The sequence below is a fragment of the Anser anser genome (genome assembly GCF_964211835.1).
Source record: "Anser anser genome assembly, chromosome: 21".
Classification (NCBI taxonomy): Eukaryota; Metazoa; Chordata; class Aves; order Anseriformes; family Anatidae; genus Anser; species Anser anser.
The window spans coordinates 12,183,028-12,204,222 of record NC_139742.1 but is presented as its reverse complement, the minus strand read 5'-3'; the positions used below and the strand labels follow the sequence as shown (position 1 = coordinate 12,204,222).

At 45.5% G+C, this 21,195-nt stretch overlaps 1 protein-coding gene and 1 long non-coding RNA gene across 13 annotated transcripts in view; one reads left to right on the top strand and one right to left on the bottom strand.

Annotated features, from left to right (window-relative positions):
- PBX3 (PBX homeobox 3) overlaps window positions 1-21,195 on the bottom strand; it is a 114,829-nt gene that overhangs the window by 27,452 nt on the left and 66,182 nt on the right. The window lies entirely within an intron of this gene.
- LOC310884845 overlaps window positions 1-21,195 on the top strand; it is a 28,879-nt gene that overhangs the window by 6,210 nt on the left and 1,474 nt on the right. The window contains exons 1-2 of one of the 2 annotated variants that reach the window (XR_014574429.1): window positions 1-15,008; window positions 20,854-21,113. The exon at window positions 1-15,008 is cut by the window's left edge and continues 6,192 nt beyond it. This is a non-coding gene — a long non-coding RNA (uncharacterized lncRNA). Of the gene's footprint in view, window positions 21,114-21,195 lie in introns of both variants that reach the window. The other variant, XR_014574428.1, reaches the window with a different exon arrangement.

Here is a 21,195-nt window from a genome sequence, read left to right as displayed (position 1 = left end):
GGCCAGTGTGCAAGCGCTGTTGTGCCACAGTCTTAAACGAGATGGATAGATACGGAGCACTGCATCCAGCAGCTGAAAGTGAGCCCCATAACGTTTGAACACCCTTCACATGAAAATGCAGTAATATACATTCCTTCAAGCTACTGTGTGTCCAACCTAAATATCATCAGTATGAAAGTTTACAACCTTGAAATAAAAAAAATGTTCACAACAGAAACAAATCTTTCCTGTGATTACAACTTTTATCAGATTTATAGCACAGTGCTGTAGTTTTCATAGAAAATATGAAATAACTTTTTATAGAAAATATGAAATAACTGGTATTTTTATAAATTGAGTTCTTGCTACAGATTTTATGTTGGCCACATTTATTTCCCGTTGTAAATTATGTCTAAGTTTGTGCAGTTTTACTGCATTGTCTCTCTTCTTACTTTTTACAGATCTCTACGTTTCCGATTCCATTTTCTTCTTTTGGATCATTCTATTTTTCTTGCTTACTCTTGACTTGCACTTAGTGCTAGAATGTCAGTCTTATTTGTGCTCAGCTCAAGGAAGCAAAGTGCACGATAGCTCCTCATCACCGCCCCTGCGTGTGCCTGGGGGCAGCCCGCTGCGGCCCAGCGCCACACACAGCCTGCTCTTAGTCTCTTTTTGTACACTTGTACAAGTAATGAGTTCCCCGCACAAGGCTCAGAAACCCTGCATCTAGGCAACACCCAGGGAACCGTACCTTTACGCCCCAAAGGTAACGGCACCACACCGTTTCCAAAACGCGCGCTTATTTTAATAACGCTGATTCTACAAGTGAACTCAAACCCTAATGCTGTTTTCTGTGTTATGCTTGGTCAAGGACTTCTCAGTCTTTATATTCTAAGAAGGACGTAGCTATATTTGCATACTCATGAAGATGTCCTGAACCATCAGATGTGGTGCTGTTAATGGAGAACTCTCCTCACTGCACCGGGCAGCCACCACATAAAGACCACAAGCACTGATCATCCCCAGCCGGGAAGAAAATACTGCACCCCACTTCCAGTTTAAAACACCAGATTTGCTTAGCCATAGACTTTATGGGTCTCTGTGAAGTTCACTCATAAATCCCTCGTGGCAGTCAGAATCCTTCCTGGAGCAGATAATTTACCTGACTTCTCTTTGCTCTTCTTTCTCCTCTGCTGCTGCGGCCATCTTATTCCTCCGTCGTACAAAACGTTCCAAATATTCAGCTGGTTCTCGAGCAGAGGGACCGGCCCCGGCACGGCTGCTCTGCAGCACAACACATGGCTGCATCCCACACGCAGCATTAGCACGGCACGAGGGCCACCGTGGCTGTCAGGACACGTGCATGTAACAGCACGACATAAAGTTTTATTTGCGTTATTATAAGGGACATAGCCTGGCTTTATGGAGCGGGCTGTGAGGAGCGCAGTGTGTGCTTATCCACCGGGTGCTCCCCACGGCACTGCTCTGGGGTGCGCTGGGGCAGCCCAGCACCGACGTCGCCTTCACGAGGAACGTCTGAGACCCCACGGCGCAGGGCTGCTGCCGGCGCCTCGGGGACGTGGCTGTGCCACGTGCCAAGCGTCCCCCAGCGCCCGGTGCCTGGCCCGCTCCCCACGGTAAATCAGGCGAATGAGGTCTCGCTTTAACACTGCAAAAACACACACTTATGTAAAAATATGATCAAAGTTTTATACATGTAGAATTTCCTAACAATAAATCACATAAATGGATATCTACACTGGGTAATAAAACTGAACAGATTCTAAACTGATCGGTAAAGTTGCTCATAAATTGTTGTTTTTAGCAAGCTGTAAACAAAAGCTGTATAAATACCAAGTGAGCCTTATAATGTAACTAGGTACACAGAGAAGTGCTCCAGCTGGTCTGTTTTCAGAGAAAACGCACTGTTTTTGGACAATGTTTGGAACTCTTTTGTTATTGCCCAGCATAAACATTAGATCTGCTGCTTGATATACTGGCAACAAAGGGAGAGGAAGGAGCAGAAATAAATGCTGCCGACTTTGTTGTCTCTCCTGGTTCTCCTTCTTGCAGAGGTTTACACGCCATTATGTACCTCGCTGTCGTTTGACGGGGCTGTGCAAGGCACATCCCTTCTCTGTACTGTCGGCATTTTATTTAATTGCATTTCAACAAAACAAAGAAAGCACATAGATATTCACGCAAACCATGCACTAAGTGTAATACCTACCTGATAGGGACAGAAACTATGCAGGATTCCCAGCCCAGAAATCACAGACAAACACACTGTAAATTCTCATCTTTTTCTAACACCCATTTCAGAACTAAACAAAAATGATCATTTTAGCTACCTGTCTGAAGGAGACATACACGGCCAGGGAGACCCAGCGTGGGACCCTGAGGTCAGGTTAACCGCTCGGAGGACTTCAGACCTGCCAGGGAAAACCCTCTCCCAGAACGGGTACTTCAGGTGGTAAAGGCAGAGATGTCAGCTTTGATTTCAGCTAACAGAAAGGAATCTTTGGATGGATAAGCTCCAGGACCTTTGAATTAAATGAAAGACCAGAACACTCTACAGAATGTCTGCAATAACAGTCTCTACAGAAAATTATGAGGAACTACATAAATCCACCCTCTTCCTCTTCACACAGGCTCATTAAAGCAGTACTGACTCTCTGGGCAGCTATAATTCTGCTGAGTGATACCCTGGAATCACCCTGTCAATACCCAGTGGTGTGCTGCCTCTCCAACTATCTGTGCCCCTAATATTCCTCTCTTTGATGGGATTTGCTGACCTTTAATCTGATGCTAGTTTACTCTCATCACTGAAGTGCAAGTCAGAGAGCAATAAAACGGCAACCTCACTGATTCAAAAGGGAGAGCTAAAGCGCCACTAACTGTGAATCTAACCTTTCGTAATGGCTCTCCCCTTAAAAGGGGAAACATGAAGTGCAAGGCAGCTAAAACAAACAATATTTAATGCTGACTACAAGATTTATTGCAGCCCTCTTTGCATGGGTATTAAATTGGAATTTCAGGGGGCTGTAAACTGAGGAAGAGGAGAGGGACAGCGCTGAAGGAGCCACAGCCCTGTGCAGCATCCTCCTGCGCCGTGGCACCGCTGGCACCGAGCGGAGCAGGGCATCCGCAGCCAAGATGCGTGGGTAGCGACGCAGGGAATGGCCGGCTGGAGCAGACTGAGCAAAGAGCCCTGAGCCCAAAGGGGCCAACAGACCCTGAGGAGCACAGGAACATGACAAGAGTGGCCTCCGTCCCTGATGTGAGGGAGATGCAGGTGCAGCCATGCATGAACATCCTCTGCCAGGGAGCCCAGCTCCAGGCCCACGTGCGCTGCCGAAACACAGAGCTGCCCAGCCCCTCGCACCACCCCGTGCCGCCGCGTGATGTGCAAAGCACCCACGGAGTCACCATGACCCTCAGGCGTGGGCCGGGGCCACCGGGAGATGAGAGGCCTTGTGGTGCCGGGGGGGTGCAGGTGAGAGCCACCCACCAGGACAGGTCTCCGGGCACAGGTGGTGGAGGGCTCCAGCTGGGGCAGGAGGAGGGATGGGTGCAACCGGTTCCTGCCATGGCGTCCCAGCGTGGCTGAGTGCCTGCACCAAACAAGCCGATAAAGGACACAAATCTCATGTGTTGTGTATGCACAGATCAATAGAAAACACACTGAAGTCACATCAGAAAGTAAAAGAGAAATTATTGCATAACAAATTTCTCTCTGGCTCTCTGGGGAAAATAAAGACTGACAGCTTTGGGTTTAACAGGTGCTGCTAGAAGATGAGCTACTTATTAACACTGCTAGGAAGGAAAAGGATGATAAAAACTATAATGTGATTAATTATTTATGTTTACGAGCATGATTTTTAAGAGTTACAGTTTGTCACGCAGATCGTGTGGTCTGGTCCGACTTGGCACATCACACCCCAGAACACGCCCAAGGGGGTCTTCACAACACGTGCCACAATTAGCAGGGCAGCAGAGCACAGCCCACCGAGGCATGCTGCGAGTCCCGCAGCCTCCGCCCCACCTCCTCAAGCACTTCTGCAACAAACACATGGGAGTATTTCTATGGGGGAAGAGGCTGAGTTAAAAGTTTCTCTGAAGCATAAAAGCTAGAAAAGCTCTCAGCCGTTCTCCAGCTGGTGTATTTCGCTTTGCTAGGAGGGTTGAGGACAGGGGTGGAGGCTGGGGGCTCTGCTCCTGCAGCTCCTTCCCTCGAGCTCGGAGCCGTTTCTGGCCGGGGAGGCGACAGCTCACCCGCCCCAGGCTGCTGCGTGGGCGCGCAGCGGTGACGAATGCCGCAGCCCTGGGTCCCACGCTGCGCAGCCACGGCACGAGCATCGCCAAACCCGTGGCAGATTTGCATGTAGCAATTACTGCACAAACAGCACCCACCACTCCTGAAAAGAAAACTGGGAGCGTGCATTTGTAGAAACTCACAAAGACTGACTTTGTCAAACCTAACAGGCACTGATCAGGGGAGAGCTTTTATAAGGGACACTAAGAGATGTATCAGACGAGAGCAAGGCTGAATACAAAACAGTATTAGTACAAAAAAAGAACAAAGAAAAGGCCTGCTCCGCGTAAGAACTGGTAATACATTAAAAATTTAAAACCTGGCACGACAAATCTGGATACTCCCTGCAGAAGACAACTGATATTAATGAACAGGCCTGTGCATTCATTGTCTGGGATCCCAGAGGAAAAAAATAATGCTGGTTACACTGAATTTTTTAAAGAGAAATTCTTCTCTGCACAAACAGCTCCTCCACCAAACCACCAGATTACTCCTGGCAGTTTTAACCTTAGAAAGCGTCTAAAAGCATTCACCTGCCCAAGCACCTGATTCACCTGCACGTAGCTCATTTCTCAGTGTAATTCTTCAGCACAGGACTTCATCAAAGCCCTGCTTCCCCCGCTCGCATTTATTTATTCAAGGAAAAGTACATGCTCGGGCTTTGCTCAGCCACCCCTCTCAGCCACAAATAAAGCAGTTTCCTCAAGACAAAGAGGGTTTTGGTCTCTGTAACATTTAACCTGACAGCGCTGCAAGAAGGGCGAAGAAGCGACAGCATGGGGCTTCATTGTGAGGGGGGCCCGGGGGCCTCGGGCCCAGCACCTCCACAGCGCCGGGGCCACGCAGGGCCCGGCCCGGCCGGCACCAGAGGGCTGGCTGCTGCGGAACAGGGGGAAGCCTTCTGCTTCCCGCTGGGTGTGGGACAATTATTTACTGACTTCGTCCTTGAATTGTTCAACATTAATAGAATACGGAAATAAAACTTTCCTTTTTAAAGAAAGGGATGGGTTACTTGTGGAAAAGAGCACCCGCTGCCCGCGGCGACTCGCTGGAGCCCCTTTGAATGCCCAGCCTCGGCTGAGGGATTTTGGGGGCCACCTTTGTTGCTAGGAAACAATAACCAGAAAGTTAGGAAATGTCCAATAAGGCACGTACTTCTCCGATGACGGACACAAATACCACCACTTGTCTCGGCTGTAATAAAGAGTGAGGGAAACCGTCCATGGGCATTTCCACTCAGCTGGCAAGGCTGATGCATGGGAAACTCCTCCAAGTTGTGCCATGACCCGAGCAGCCCCAAAGGCTACCCATACAAAATGTGAAGGGTGGAAACAGAGCTGACAGCAAGAGGGCTTCCTCTGGGAGCGAGGACTTGGGCAGGGTCTCGGGCCGTTGTCCCTACGGCCGCGCTGCTCACGCTGGCCCCGGCTGCCCCAGGGCTGCCCGAGCCCCGGCTGCTTCCTCAGCTCTCCCAGCCCGCGTGGCCGCTTGGTGCAGGCAGCTCGGGGAGCGCCCCATCGCTGGCAGTGCTGAGCGAGGCCTGGGAATGCCCAGCGAGTGCCCGAGGGCGGCAGGGCCCGCTGCCACGCGTGGCTCCGAGGCCTCTCGGGCAGGCAGCACGCCCAGGCCGGGCGGGGCCGCTGGGCCGGGATGCACCGACGGCCTTCTGCTCACTGGCTCCAAACTGCGCTTCTCTTCTCTGCGAGGCTTTGGGTACAGTGTCACAGCCGCACACTTGAGTGCACACAACAAGCAAAATGCTCATTGTTATTGCTGTCGCTGCTGCACTCCTTAGGTGGCTGGGCGTTTGGGTGGAAACCTACCTGCCGGCAGCAGCACGCTGCAGAAGGAGCTGGGAGTATCGGCAGTTTATACCAGGGTCATCCGTGCAACACACAATTATGCTGGGGTGAACTGTGTTATAGGGAATGCCTCAAGTTTTAAACTGTCATTAGAATATCGTGGCCTGATTTTAACAATACAGCAACGCTTCTAATGATCTTTAAGGTAATTCGCTATTCAGACCCCAAGCAAAAGATGCAAATGTACCACTGAAAGCTCCTTATTAAATACCCACAGGCTACAGTTCTGTACAATAAGTGGTCCAGGTCTTTTTAGAACATCCTAATTAGATGAACAGAGATGCAGAAAAATGCAAAACCAGGTCATGCAGCAAAAATGTTGGGGGAAAAAGAAAGCTGCAAAACAACCCCCCCAGCCCCTCATTAAACACCCCTCCCCCAGCCCCCTCTCTTATTAAAACCCTGGCAGCGTGGTGGAGTGGAGCCACCGGCTTCCAGCCCACCACTGCCCCAAAATAGAGGTGACCGTTATTGTTAAAGTTAAGTTTTCAATTTATTGCCAGGGATATGTCTAAGTGATGATATAAATAATACTATGAATAATACATTAAGCAAAAACCCAATCTGAAATTAAATTTGCCTTGGGTTATCTCTGTTTTCACTATATACATACAGAATTATTATGCGCTAGGCAGGGAAAAAACACTAATATCAAGGTAACACCTTTTCCCCCTTTGAAAGCAGCAAGAACTGCTTCGCCTGAAAAACTGCTGCCTTACACCAGAAACATCAGGACAGAACTTCCCTTCCCCCTGAAATAAGGCAATAAACCTGGAGACAGGTTTCAGGACTGATTGGAAAGGTTCCCTTCTGCACGACTCAAGCGGAGGTGTTTGCTTTGGCCTGGTGCGTCTGCATGCAAAGAAACGTGCAGCATCATTTGCAGGTGCTCTGAGGTTCATCAGAACCTCCTGCCTGGCCTCGCTGGGATAATTTACTTTCAGTGCTGGGATCTGGTCTTACATTTATTTGATCTTTATGTCTCCAATTTAGCTCGGATCAGTACCAGCCCTTTACTCACTGGTTGTTCAGCATTTAGCACTGACCTTGCTTTGATTTCCAAAGCATTCCCACCACGGCCAGCGTAAGCAGAGCAGGTACTAGCCAGGCTCACGTCACGCAAAATCCAGACTGGATCTGGATACCGGGCAAGGGAAAGGAGCGCTACAGCAGGAGCTGGGAGGTGAATGGGGCACACAGCTCCCTCCCTGACCCTATGCCAAAACTGCAGTGTGATTTTAGACAAACCACTTCTCCCCACGCCTCGGTTTCTTCAGATGAAAAGGAAGACCAGAGGTAGTTAGGTCACTCCACAAAGCTAAGAGTTTTCCCTTTTTCAGGAAATCAGCCCTGTGCTGCATGGTGCTATGGACAGAAAAGTCCTCTGCTCACCTTCCCTTTGGCTCCCCTCCCTGCACTGTCCTCCTTCCCCGTGTGGAAATCGAGACCTCTTTCCCCTCTGAACACAGTGCCACAAGGCAGCACAGACAGACTGGAGATCTTCTGAATTCATGCCTCTGTCCACTGGGTCCTTCAAGTGACTCTCGGTGCCACAGGGGACATGCATCCCACTGTCAACCTGCTGCTAGGGCACTTCAAATACTGGCACAATAATGCAAATTACGGCAATTCACAGGTTGGTTTTGTTATGTGAACAGAAGATAAAAGGCAATAAACTGAGACTGAAATATTCATTTCTTGAATTCGCTAAGAGAGAAGACTTGAGTGACCCATTACAGATTTTGGGAGACCACAGCATGAGCAATCTGCTCTGCTCTGCTGCTGTGACAGCCTGCCAAAGCACTGGCTTACAACCTGGACTGCTTGGGTGACGACATTTGCATTCACTGTATTTCTACAGGTGTTTCCACAATGCTAAGCACAAGCTCTCCGGTGCCAAGGCTTCTCTTTCTGCTGCCCTGCCTGGGGAAAGAGAGACCCCGACCTCTCCGCTCACAGCAGCTCAGGGCAATGGGCATCGCCTCGGCTTTCATCTTGAATTTCTGAGCCTTGCCTGGGAGTGACGCTAGGAAATATATGGTTAATGCACTAATTACCATAATTAAGAGTTGCCTATTTAATTATAGCTGAGAATATTAATGCTGTAACATTTGTTGGAGTGCAGAAAACAAACCTTTAATGCACAGACTTTGTTCGCAAACATCTAATGGAGCCCTCCTCCACTTCGCTTGGTGCTTCAGTGCTGACACAACAGCGATAGGTTCAGATTGAAGAACTTGTCAGCAATCAGGCAGGAGGAGGCTAATTAGCTGGCAGGTTAATGAGTGTGATGGCTCTTGACAGCATTTTGTTACAGCCTCTACTGTATTTAAACAATAAATGATTATTACTTAAACACAGTGGAGACAGTCTTATTAGGAGAGCTAGACCATATATTTATTTTCATAAAAATTAAACTAATTCCTTAGTGTAAAGAATAAAATGTAAAATTTTGGCAGGTTACAATCTCACCTCTGAATCTCTGGGGTATTTTGCTAGAGAAGGACAGCAAAGGTTTTAAAAGTCCTTGTGCTCTCCATGAGAAGCCATTATACAACAGCACCAAATGTCTGAATCCTGGGTGGCTATAAAATACAAATGGTAGTGATGCAATTTAAAGAGCTATCTTGTTTTCCAGCCATAACAAAACACAGGCATAGCAAATTCTTCCCCATTTTCACCCTTTATTTTCAGCCTTAGCCCCCGTGTGCAATAAGTGCCGGGGATTCTCCATCCCCACAGCCTTCAGGCTCGGATCGGGCTCTCTGTTTTCCCTCCTTTGGTAACTGGGATTTGAAAACAGGTGGTGAAGTAAAGGAATAGCTCTGTGGAGAGATTAACCCATTTCTCTGGCCAGTTAAGGGGGGAAGGGGGACATCTTACAGCACTCTTGCAATCCATAAACATAATGAGAATGAGAAGGAAAGTGTCTACATCCAAAAAAATCTGAAAGCACATAAATACAGTGCCTTTCCTGCAGAAAAGGCAGGTAGGAATGAGCCACTGGCTGTAGCCTGAACTGTATTTACAGGACAGGCAATTGCAAATACGTGTCCAGAAAAACCTTATCTGAGGAGAATTAAATTGAATCCATAGCTGTGTAATAATAAGGGAGGGTTATTTCAATTTAATATTTAGTGTTCCCTAGGAATTTGTACATAAACATGGAAGAAACAAAAGGCCTCACCTGCTGAGACTAATACCATTTTCGAAATTATTTTTGCATACATGAAAATGATTTGTGCCCCTCCGTGCTGCTGCCGAACATGTGAATAAAAATAGAAAAGGCGGTGAACTCCTGAAATCCTGTCTAATCCTTAATACCGGACCATATATATTTAAGACTCAGACACCACGAGCCGGGCAGCACGCAGCAGCAGCACCCCGCGCACACGGGCGGTGCCCCGGCCCCTCCAGGCAGCACCCACGGAGCGCCCTGGGGAGCCCGGCTGGGGACGAGCCCGGCCGTGGGCACGCCGCGTGGGAGCCGCAGCGCTGGGCGGTGGGAAGGGCACAGCGGCCGCCCTCCGCAGAGCGCCCTGGGCGCGAGCTCTGCCTGCAAAGCGCCACCTGAATCCTGAGCCCCGTCCCCGGCTCCTGGCATTATAAATAGAGCACGGAGACGGCTCGCTTGCATCACCCGGCATGTGAGCATTCATCACGCGGGAGCCACGCATGGCCTGCGCATCAGCATAAAGCACAGAGTCATGTCAAGCCCAAATTAAACCTGCGTTTTGCAAGCTTTGCCAAAGACGGCGGACTCTTTCTTTCCAGACCCGAGGATCTAAAGATCACACCGCTCTATTAAATATTGATGGGTTTGTAAATACACAGAATTCAGCAACCACAAAAAAACTTTCCATACAAAGCTTTTGAACACCTCAGCTTGAAAAGACTTATCTAAATTTTATTCTCTCACATTAAAATATTAATAGCGTTTGATAGGGCAATTGTAACCCAATACCATTCCAGGGAAGGCTGGCATCTGGCAAAAATCACCAGACTCTCTAGCTGTTTAAATGAGAATATTCTTCAGTCTGAAAAATTATTTATAGAGGGTTTTTTTACTACCCTTGTATACTGCAATGTTATTTCCTTTCCCACACACTAGCAAAGTCCATTTTCACAACTGCTATAAAGCGGCATGTTCACAGCTAGTAAAACAACTCAATAAATAGCCTCACGAAGCTATAGCTGTCTCATATCCTTTCCTCAATAAAAACAGAGGTGAACTGCTTATTTTCAGCAGCACACTATAAGAAGACAGAAGCATTATGACTGCTCATACATTCTGACTATCATTTGCCACAAGCTATATCTGTCAGCATTAAATAAAGCTGCATTATAAATGTAAACAAAACACCCACATCTACAAAATGAGCTGTCCGCCATTGCTAGAGGCATGAATTGAACCCGCTTATTGACTCAGCTTGCTCTTTTTATTTATTCTTCTACAAAGACATGCATTTACTTTACCTTACAAGCATAGTGGGTTTAGGGGCGGTAACTTGTCTCCTGCACGAGCTGAAAAGGCAGGTTGGTGACAAATGCAGATCTTAATGGGAACACCATTAGGTGGGCAAACATTGAACTATTATTGAAAAACTGATTTATTTTAAAAGGTTATCCTAGACCAAAACACTACATCATAAATAATTTGCAGGATCAGTCAAGTGAATTTATACTTATGATTTTTTTTTAAAAAAGGTAATTCATTGCAATCAAATAATAATGCCAGTTTGAGAGGAATTACACTCAAATATCAGCTGCTCAGAATTTACAGTCTGAAGAGGTTGAAAGGTGCTCAGCTCTACAGCAACACACATCAGGCTTGTTCACTGACAGTAAGTTATACATCTTTCTTGAATGGAAGAAAGTTCTGTCCCTGTCAGACAAAATTCACCTTTGCACAAGGCCAGGACAGCACTCGGGCACCGGCAGCTTCCAGCAGAGGGGGGCACGGGTGGCCATGCCCCTGGCCCCGCCAGGCACCCTGTGCCCACGGGGAGCAGCCCGAGCCCAGCCGTGCCCCAGAGAAGTGCTGCACTGGGGTGCTCGAGCCTGCGGGGCCACCCAGCCCAAGGAGACCCTGTGCCGACATCGGGGTGCGGAGCTCGGGGAAGTGGAGCACAAAGGAGCAGGGGATGGCAGGGACATTGCGCCCGCACACGAGGGCAAGGAGCATCTGCCATGGGGAACGGGACCAAGACCTGCTGTGTAAGATAGATGCAGAGCTGCTGGCGCACTCAGAACCACCATAAGATAACACAAGTTGTATAAAAGTACCGTGTGTTCCCCAATTAATAACTGCAATCAATTATTTATATAGATATTCCCATTTCTGCAAAGAAGGGAGAATAATTATAAATAATGCATTGGACAAGAGAGAAAGGATTCTTGTTTCAAATATTGTATATAAGAAGGAATTGTTTTGCAAGAATTGCAAACAAATCACGTGGTCTCATTTCTCAAGCTGGACTGCAAGGTATATCAGCCTCTGGACTAAATCTTGAAGTAGTGTAAGTGCATCTTTCCTGTAATACAGGTAGCCATCGAAGGAGTTTCCATAGTATTCCTACCATCTAGCTCTTCTCTCTCACAGTTTATAGTAAACTGTGTTTTGAGATATCTTTTCTTCAAAGTGGGACCACAAACAGTGCTGTTTTCACTTCACATAGGGCAGATTTTGAATCTAGGTCTCCAAAGGCCTTGCAGTTGCCACGCGATGCTGCACTTTCTTTCCTCTCCGCAACTCCGACAGAAAAATTCAAAGGCGACTTCAGAAAGGAAAGGGAGAGTTGAAAGCGTTAAGTTAAGCAATTGGATGATGTTGGCACAAGTCCTCTCGTTACATGGGGGCATCCCTCATGAATGGACAGGAACAAGTGTTCCACTGTTTCACATCATCCATTCTTCCAGAGGTAGATATTAATTATTCCTGCTTTTCCATTTTAAGATAAGCTTGTTAACAAGAAATTATAGGGTTGCTCAAAACAGCTATCCACTGGGTTTCCTGAATCAGAGTTTATGATGTTTACAGAGAAAAAGAAAATCAGCGTAAGAAGTAGCAGAGAGTAATTAATGTATTGCAGTGTGGAATTTCCTCTTCCTACCTCCATTTAAATCAAATAAAGCTTGGCAGTGCCAGAGTAAATCAAGGGGCAGCCACCAGGGAGAGAGGATCGGCAGAGGCATTAGAGCCAGATCCAAACCTGTGCTTCACCCAAGCTCCTACTATTATTACTTGTGCAAAGCAAATATTCAGCCTCCAACCCTAAATCATTTCAATTCCTATTTCCAAGTATAATTTAATCTTTTTCAGCGACACTTGATGCTTACTTCATCACAGCATAATGACAGATTAAAAAGTTGTTGAATTAAATATTAAAGAGGACTTCAGGCAGTTCTGCATTTTTAAGGAATAACACAGATTGGAGATGAAATGAGAAGCCCAAATGCATATTTTATTCCAAAAGGAAAGAATACATATATTTTTCCTCCAGGCCACCTACTTTGTAATAAAACATAGGGCAGGTTTTTATTTAGTGGATAAAAGCATGATATAGTATTATAGGATTCATATCACTGTAAACTGGTACCATGCAATGGTGTCAAAGCTAATGACACCATATGATCAAACACAGTCTTTTGTTAAACATATATATGTATCTGTACTGCATATCCGTACTGTATATAACTCTATATAGTCATTTGCAATATTTTCATTAGACTACTTAAGCACAATTTATTGACTCTCAGATGTGAAAGTTTATCTTGTGATGACACCTCCTGCCTAGAATGACACCAAAGCGTAGAATACAAAACATAGTTTAAGCTATTATTCTATTATTGAAATATAAATCATTCCAAGGAAAATTATGTCAGTATATGAATAAAAAAGTCACTTTAAATTTCAACTGCAGTTTAAAGTGTCTGAAAGTCTTGAAGATAAATAGAGACGACAACAAGTTTTGAACTTTAAAAGAAACCTCCATGTTTTGATGAAAAAAAGTCCCAAACTGATTTATTGTAATATAATATTAGGAGATCTATCTTTTAATATCAAAGTACCAAAGATCACATCTTTAGTATTTTACATAGATATTAATATTTTTCCTTAGAAACCACATACAATGCCTTCAATAGCTGTATCAGTGTTTGGGTCACAAATTTTGCTTTCATTCTGGATTATAAATGATACATACACAGACGGCAGAAGAAGAATCTGAAGAAGTCTTTGCTGTAAAGTGAGTACTGCAAAATCCGAGGTGTCATCTGAATGCAGTACAGGGCGGGCATCATTGTCAGCACAGCTCCATGCAAGAACTGCGTTTCGCACAGACACCCACGGAGACGTGTGGGAGAAGGGGATGCGGGGGGAGCGGGGCTGCCCTCGTTTGAACGCGCACGTACTGCTGCTGGCGGCTGGCTGCTGTGGGCCGGGGAGGGGGGTCAGTATCTACCACACCAGCACAGGCACTTGGGCTTTCTACGCTCGTGTTTCCATGCGAAGCGCACTCAGTACAGCAGCCAGTAAATATTTTCACATATGCTTTCACATCCCCTGTTTGTGGTATTAGGCAAAGCAGTCTCTGGTATTTTAGCGAGTGTTTGGGATGTGGGCTGGCCATAGGGAGACTCGGTGCACTTCCCCATCAGCAGGGACCTCCATTCTTGGCAGCAGACGGGGTGAAATTCCTGAGGTGAAATGAGCCATTTTTAACCATTTGTCCTGGCACCAAGAAGAGCAGTTTTGCTACGGCACTAAAGCCTTGGACACTGGAAACACACGAAAAATCACCAGAAAATAAATACACAAAAAGATCCCTACTCTTGCCGGGCGGTGCCTGCAGAGGCCACCCGCGCCTGGCTCACCCCGGCCCCGCCGCCCCCCGGTGCCCACCCCACGCACCCCCGTCCCCGGGGTGCGGGTGGCCCTGTGGCCCCTCTGTTCCCGGCCTGCCCGGCCTGGCAGCAGGCCGTGCGGGGCCGCCATCGGCAGGGCCCAGGAGGGGAGCGAGGGGCCCACGGTGGCCCAGGCCACGGCCTTCCCGTCAGGCCAAGTCGGGGCTGGCATGTGCTTCCCGATTAGTGGGATATTATTAATTATTATTGCCACTATTAATACCAAAGGGATCTTAGCTGTCTTTTTGTCAGCGCAACCACTCTGCCTTTAAGTCATTAAGCCACAGAACAATAACGGCGGGCGAGCCGACAAGAGAAATGCCATTGTTCCCTCTCCCAGGCTGAGCGGCTCGTCCTGCTCCCATGTAAATGAACTTAATGCTCTTCATTCAGGCGCACTCGGAGGGTTCTCATTTACTGCCTCTCTCTCTGTGACAGCATTTTCTCACCAGCCCTGACTGCATAATTAATGCAAATGCAGCCTTAGTGTCATGAGCTGGGCTCCTTTGGTTTACTTTGGTACGACACTTACAGAGGAATATTAACTAGAGAAAGCAGCATCACAACAGGGGTGGAAAATCAGCCTGTCAGGGACTCATTCCAAATGCCACGAAAAGGAGAGCGCCTTCAAGATTGTTTCATCAAGGTGATTGAGAACAAAAACTACTGAGGAAAATTCGAGCTTACATTTATGAGCTTCTCCACATACATTATTTATATCACCAGAACCTATAGGAATGTTATTTCCAAGCACATATTTGTACAGAGACACTGTTTGGGCTGAGAACTGGAATTAAACGTACACGCACACCCCTCGCCACTGATCCCAGGTAACGCGAAGCACGGCCCAGGGAAGCTCCTTTGTGCGTGCCTGCCTGCTCGCAGGAAGTTCCCGGGCATTAGGATTTATTCCAGCACAACTCCACACACGCTCGTGCCTCAGAAAGGTCAGTGAGCCGTACACCCGATAGAGCCCTTTGCAGGGATAATCCTGCATTTTAATCCCGCCTGTTCCAATCAAAATTGGCTTTGTTGTTTTGTTGCTGTTGGTTTGTTTTTTCCTTTCCCAGTAAACCGACAGCCGTTCTACACTAAATACATGAGAATTAAAACAGGAGAGCAGGATTCAGCTATCTGTACTTTGTACCAAACGTTGCAATGAGAGCATACATTTTTCCAACAGCCATTCTGGATTTGTTTATTCAGATTAATTCTCCTTGTATCCTACTACTAGTACACAGTACACTGTATTATATTTCTGATCTGTAACAAAAGTAAATTTTCAAGCAGTTTTTTTTTTTTTTTCAGACACCTCCTTTTTCTAAATCTGGGGGTCTTTGCATAATCTTTCTTTATTGCCTAGTGCTTTCAGGCATGCTAGCACTGGTCAGATCTTCTGAGAATGCTGTCCTTTCCCAGCTGCTAATATTATGGCTCACAGAAATATGCGTCAGATTCCTTTCTCCTCCTCCCCCCATCAGTGCTAATTTAAAAAGCGTGAGAATTTTAGCAGTAATAAGAATGGATTCTGCTTATCTGCCCTCCCGTGTTGGGAGACTCTGGGTCATCTTTTCAACCTTTTTCATGTGTCTGTAAAGTCCGGAAAATGAACCTTTTTTGACTAGGAGGCTGAGATATTCTGCTGATCCCCCAAACTGAAACTTTAACAAAACCAGCATCCAGCATAGTAAAACCTATCATTAAATCCTAAAAACTGATGATACCCCTACTCCTGAATCAGGCAGAGCTGGTTCTTGGTTTATTTATTCCCCAGCGAACAGACAAATCAAACGCTGCCAGAGGACACAGGCTGACCTCTGGTAACTCAAGTAAGGGTGATCGTGTTCTGTCACCTGCGTGCCTTTGGGCTGCACACAGTGCAGTCACAATCCCTCTTTGTCTAGGACTAGTGCCCAAAATGAGCGCAGCCACCCCGAAGAGGCCCTGTGAAGGAGATCTGTATCAGAGGGAGCTCCAGGGCTGCGGCAGTCGGACGCCGCGGCTGGGCGAGCCCTGCGACCGCAGCTACTGGGGTCAGGGCTGCACAAGCATCACCGAGCTCCAGCACAGCAAGTGGCACAGCTAGCTATGGACAGAGCTCGAGTGCAAGTTGCCTCCATTATTTTCTTTCTTTTTGCAGTCCGCTGCACCCAAAAGCCTTCTGTGCACCCCAGACTTCAGCGTTTACCTGTGTTACTGCTGTTAATGCAATTAGCAGAAGCAGCCGTGCTGCGAGCGGCCGGCATCCTGCCCGGCGCCGTGCCACCAGCCCCTGGCAGCGCGGCCGCCCGATGCCCCAGGCAGCGAGGAGTCCGGCTGCCCGGGCTGGGGCGCTGGTGGCCCAACAGCCCCTGCTGCCAGCGGCCGAGCACAGGTTTAATTGAAAACATGGTAACTGAAAATAATACCTTTATCCCCTCTAATATACCATACAACTGAACGGATCAAAATGAACATGCCAGTCAAACGGTTTATTTTAGACAGGAAACAGCCCCGCAGACCATTATTACAAATTAAAGGTATTATATTGAAGTCATTTTTAATCCCTTATAAATGAATAACCCTTCTACCAACATTAAATCATTTTCTTCTGCAGAAGTCACATTTCCTCTCCGTGGTGCAGGATATATTCCCCCCGCGGATCGCGGAGCTATCCTTCCATTAGAGCCGGTGGCGGCTGATTACACCGCACCAGGACTCATAAAATTCCCACAGAACTCGCACTTGCGTCTTCCCAGGGCAGAGCTGCCTTATCTCATCCATAAGCAATAATGCCACTTTATTTTCAGTAATCAGCACGGAGATGATTATTTAGACTCAGTCTCATAATCCTCCTCGCACCAGCTACGAAAGATCTTGATTTGAAATCTGTAGTCGGGAAATTCCGCCTATTGCAAACATGCAACGTGGGAGCTCAGCGCCTCCAGTGCGGCCGGTGCAGGCAGGCTCTCTTGGCTTATTTATATTTGTTAAGCTAGACAAAAAGTAGAACGCGAGTCTGAGAAAAGAGCAAGTTCAGACAACTTTTAGCATCAACTGCACAATGTCCATTTCGGCACAGCTCTAATAGGGCATCAATATTGTCATTTTAAACTTGGGATCAGTACACAAATGTGCTATAAATGGGAAAATCCCTTGTGATACTAGTGTGAAACATGCAGCTCATTGATTTTGTTCTTGATGGTCTGCTATTAAACTAGCGAACATGCTGACCTTGTGTGCAAAGGCAGAATAGTGTGCATGCAACATAAAGTTGAAAAACAGCTTTAAAATGACTGTTTAAAACTGTAGACTACAAACCTTAAAATATAGACAAGCATTCCATAGTTTATTTTAAATTGGCAACCACAATTTAACAAGCTATTCTAACAAAGGATTAGCATAGCATGTGCTTTTCTTTAGCCATCAATTATGACACAGGGTAATGCAGGGCACAACTTAAGTGTCAAATTACAATATGCTATACAAAACCACTTTACAACACTGCCTTCTGTTTGCTTAGCAATTACTACAATGCACACTGCTTGCCATGGAAAGCCTTGGTCAGAATACTTTCTGAGAATTATTCGACATGTGCATTGCCTAGAGATTACAAAACATTGGCCGCTTCTTTACCATATTTTAACCATTTAAATGAAGAAAAAATACACCAGTATTCATTCACTTTTATTTATTTTTATGCTCTACTTTCAAATAAAAATTCAAGCACAAATCTTCATTGCAGATTCCATTAGATAAAGATTTTTATTTTAATAAATTTATTAAATATTGAATATTTCCATAGGATGAAAACAGCAATTTCCATTTAGCTCAATGACAGTTTCAGATACTTGGTCTGTTATTAGGCATAAAATTAACAGTTTTATCAATTCCAAATATGGGATGATTGCACGAAGATACTGACATATGCAAAATATACAATGCTAAGAAGATGTGTGGATAATTTAGCATGATTTAAAATCTTATCTTCACATAAATCAGTCATACTTACAAATTCTTGCTTTATGATTTGAAAAAATAATATGAATTATATGTATTTTAAATAAGAAAGTTTTTATTATCCTTGTCACGTGAATATAGATTGTATTTCATGTGACTAGGGAGGGGGAGCCCCCTGTTTTAGCTATTTTTTCTGTTCTGCTGTCCTTTCTCCTGCATTTGCCTAAAGGCTCTCAGTAAATTACACTCCAAGTAAATGACTGTAATTTACCCGTTGAATTCCCTTGTTCAGGAAAAGCACACACCACACATTCCAGCGTTTCCACAGCTCAAATTTACCATTCTCGATGTCAAGAACAATCCACGGGCAGTAATTTGAAACTGTTTGAGCCTTCAAATAAGGGAAATTAGAAATGTTTTGAGAGCTAAGATTTTCAGTGAGGAGATAAAACCTGATAAAATCTGTAACAGTTCAATTCCTTCTTCTTTATATTTATAAACAGGGCATTAAATGTACTGTTAAGCCAGTATCCTGGTGCCAGCTCAGCTTGGCCAACATTGCATAGGCAGCATTATTAGTAATAAAAGGAAAACATTTTTTAATGAGGTAAAATCTTTTAAAGGCCTAACAATGAAAAGAAATGTAGACGACCTTACAGAGAGCAGAGAAGCAGCACGTGACGCCGAAGTGCCCATCCCGCTTACCCGGGCGGTCAAACTGCCCGCGACTCCCGTCCGACTGGCATTTCCCCCGAACTCCCACTTAGGCTTAATTCAGCTATTTGTTATTCCGCGTCTCTATCCCAAGAACGGAGCTAAGGCTGTACAGCTGGGCAAACCTCGAAATTAAAATATTCTATAAAACGGGATTTTAATTAACATCTAGAGCGATTAAAGCTGAGAAATCCATACATGCTCGTGATGAATTATCCCACGCGGCAGCGGGGAATGTTCTGGGCCCGGTGACGGATGCGCTGCACGACCAGACACAAATACCTCCCTTCGCCTTGCCACGCACGAAACCCCACCACTAGCACACTCAATAACCACAACCGCCTATTTCGCTCTGTCTAAAGGCAGGTTTTCATATGGTAAAACTGTTATAAATCCTCATTATCCTAAATAAAATTACAGCACTTTAAACATTTCCAGGGAGAACATTCTCTCTTCTAAACAACTACCTTAGCGAGTAATAGGAAGCAATATGGTTGCACTTGTGTCACAGTTGGAAGTCTTTTTAAACTGTCGCCCTGCTAGCAAACCAATTCTACATATTAAAATGAATGGATTGCTTATTTCAAGGGGAAAAATCATTTATAAAATCAAGACCATTATTAAGATACTGTGACTTATTTCCACTCCAAAGTGCAGGAGAAACAGATAAATGCAGCAACCTATGCACGCTGAAATGTCTTTTTTTTCTGATGCCACAATTTTCTTTTTCAAATGAGTCATCCATGCGTACAAGTAAATTAAAAATTGATCTAGGTCCCACATACAAGGAGCTGAAGTTTTTACACATTTCCATATTACAAACAAGTACAGATCTCACAAACATCTGTCTACAGGCTTTTATTTCTAAAATGTAAGAGATCTTCCTCCCGTCTTCCCCGCTAGATGCTCACACTGTGCAGACACCCAAAGGCATACATGCAGTATTTAGGCTGGGTAGCTGTAAATGTACCTGACCTGCAGCAGATTACTGTACATTTTTAGCGTGTAATTGGCTGACCTCCTCATCGGTTGTCGTCTTAGTCTGAAATAATACCCTGGCCTGGCCATATCGCCTATTTATTCAGGACCCTTTAACAGATTAGTTGTTTGGATTAAATCTAATCAGAGGTTCAGTTAACACACCACAGCAGGTTTGGGAGCGTGCACCTTGTAGTCACTGAGTAAATTATAGGAACCCTATAATTTGATGAGAACATGTGGGCATTTTTCCATAAGCTCATAAATTACTGATTGCTTTTTGTAGGTTTCATTGATACTAATGTGTGCTTCCCTCCATGTCTCTGCCCCAGATTGTTGCTGGCACAAACATCGCCACTTGGAACCCTAGTAAATTACTGAAACATGTTTAATCATGAGGTTTAAAAACTTTGCACATTAATGATGGGGAAGGCTGCTGCTCTTGAGCTGCAAAACAGCCTCGCTGTGGGTTGCCCAGAGCAAAAGGCTTCTAGCACAGATCTGCTTTCAAGTACAATGGAGTTGCTCAGGATTAGCAGGAGATGTTCTCAGATGAGGCTTTTCTGTCTGCAAACTCTCGCCTGCCAGCACTTCCATTTCCCTCCCACTCGGTCCCACTGCCCAAACCAGCCAGCAGACACTTTGCACACACTGTTCCTTGCACAAACCTCATTTTAATGGAGAAGGCAGCTAATAATAAAGCAATTAGCTCCTCAACTAAGAAACTGCCAGTTCTGCCATTCTTTTTTTTTTTTTTTTAAATATTGAAAATTTCTCCATTTATTTCAAGCCAGTTAAAGGGTCTGTTTTCATAATTGCAAACCTGGATGAATTGTTTCTAGAAGTTGAACCATAGCTGATGCCAGCAGAACCTATGAACGCATAAAAGCTTCAGTTTCTAATGTCACTATCAAGCCAAAAACAATTACACCCATTTGAATTATGGCAACCAATAAACTTAGATAATCACCATATGCAACATAACATTTTGGCACTTGAACTAAAAACTCTTGTAGACAACTATAGATTGCTGCTAATGTTGAGCGTTCTTGTCCTACCCAAGGCTGCCAATAGAAATGCCAAAGCTGCTGAATACTGCTCATCCTCGTAATGTTGTCAGTGAATGGCACATTCACACAGCCCCCAATCCTCTCTTCCCAGGCATGGTCTTCTCCAGCTGCAGCTTAATTTCCTGTGACTTGCCTAATTACTGTAATTAAGGATTAATTGCCATTAATTATTCACACATAAGCTCATCGCAAATCATGGGGTAAATGTCTTATGAAAGCTGCCATACAAGCCATGTATAAACACACTGGGATGCTCCAGGCAGGAGAATCTATCACTCAGCCCTGAAGCAAATCTCTGTGCTTCTCTTACAAAAACAGCTATAACTCTCAGAAACTCGACAGTCTTTCCAGGTAAGCATTAGGTTACAAAGCATGTTTTCCTGTGGAAGCCACAACGGTTTTATTAGTACTATAAATGCTGTTTTATCTTTCC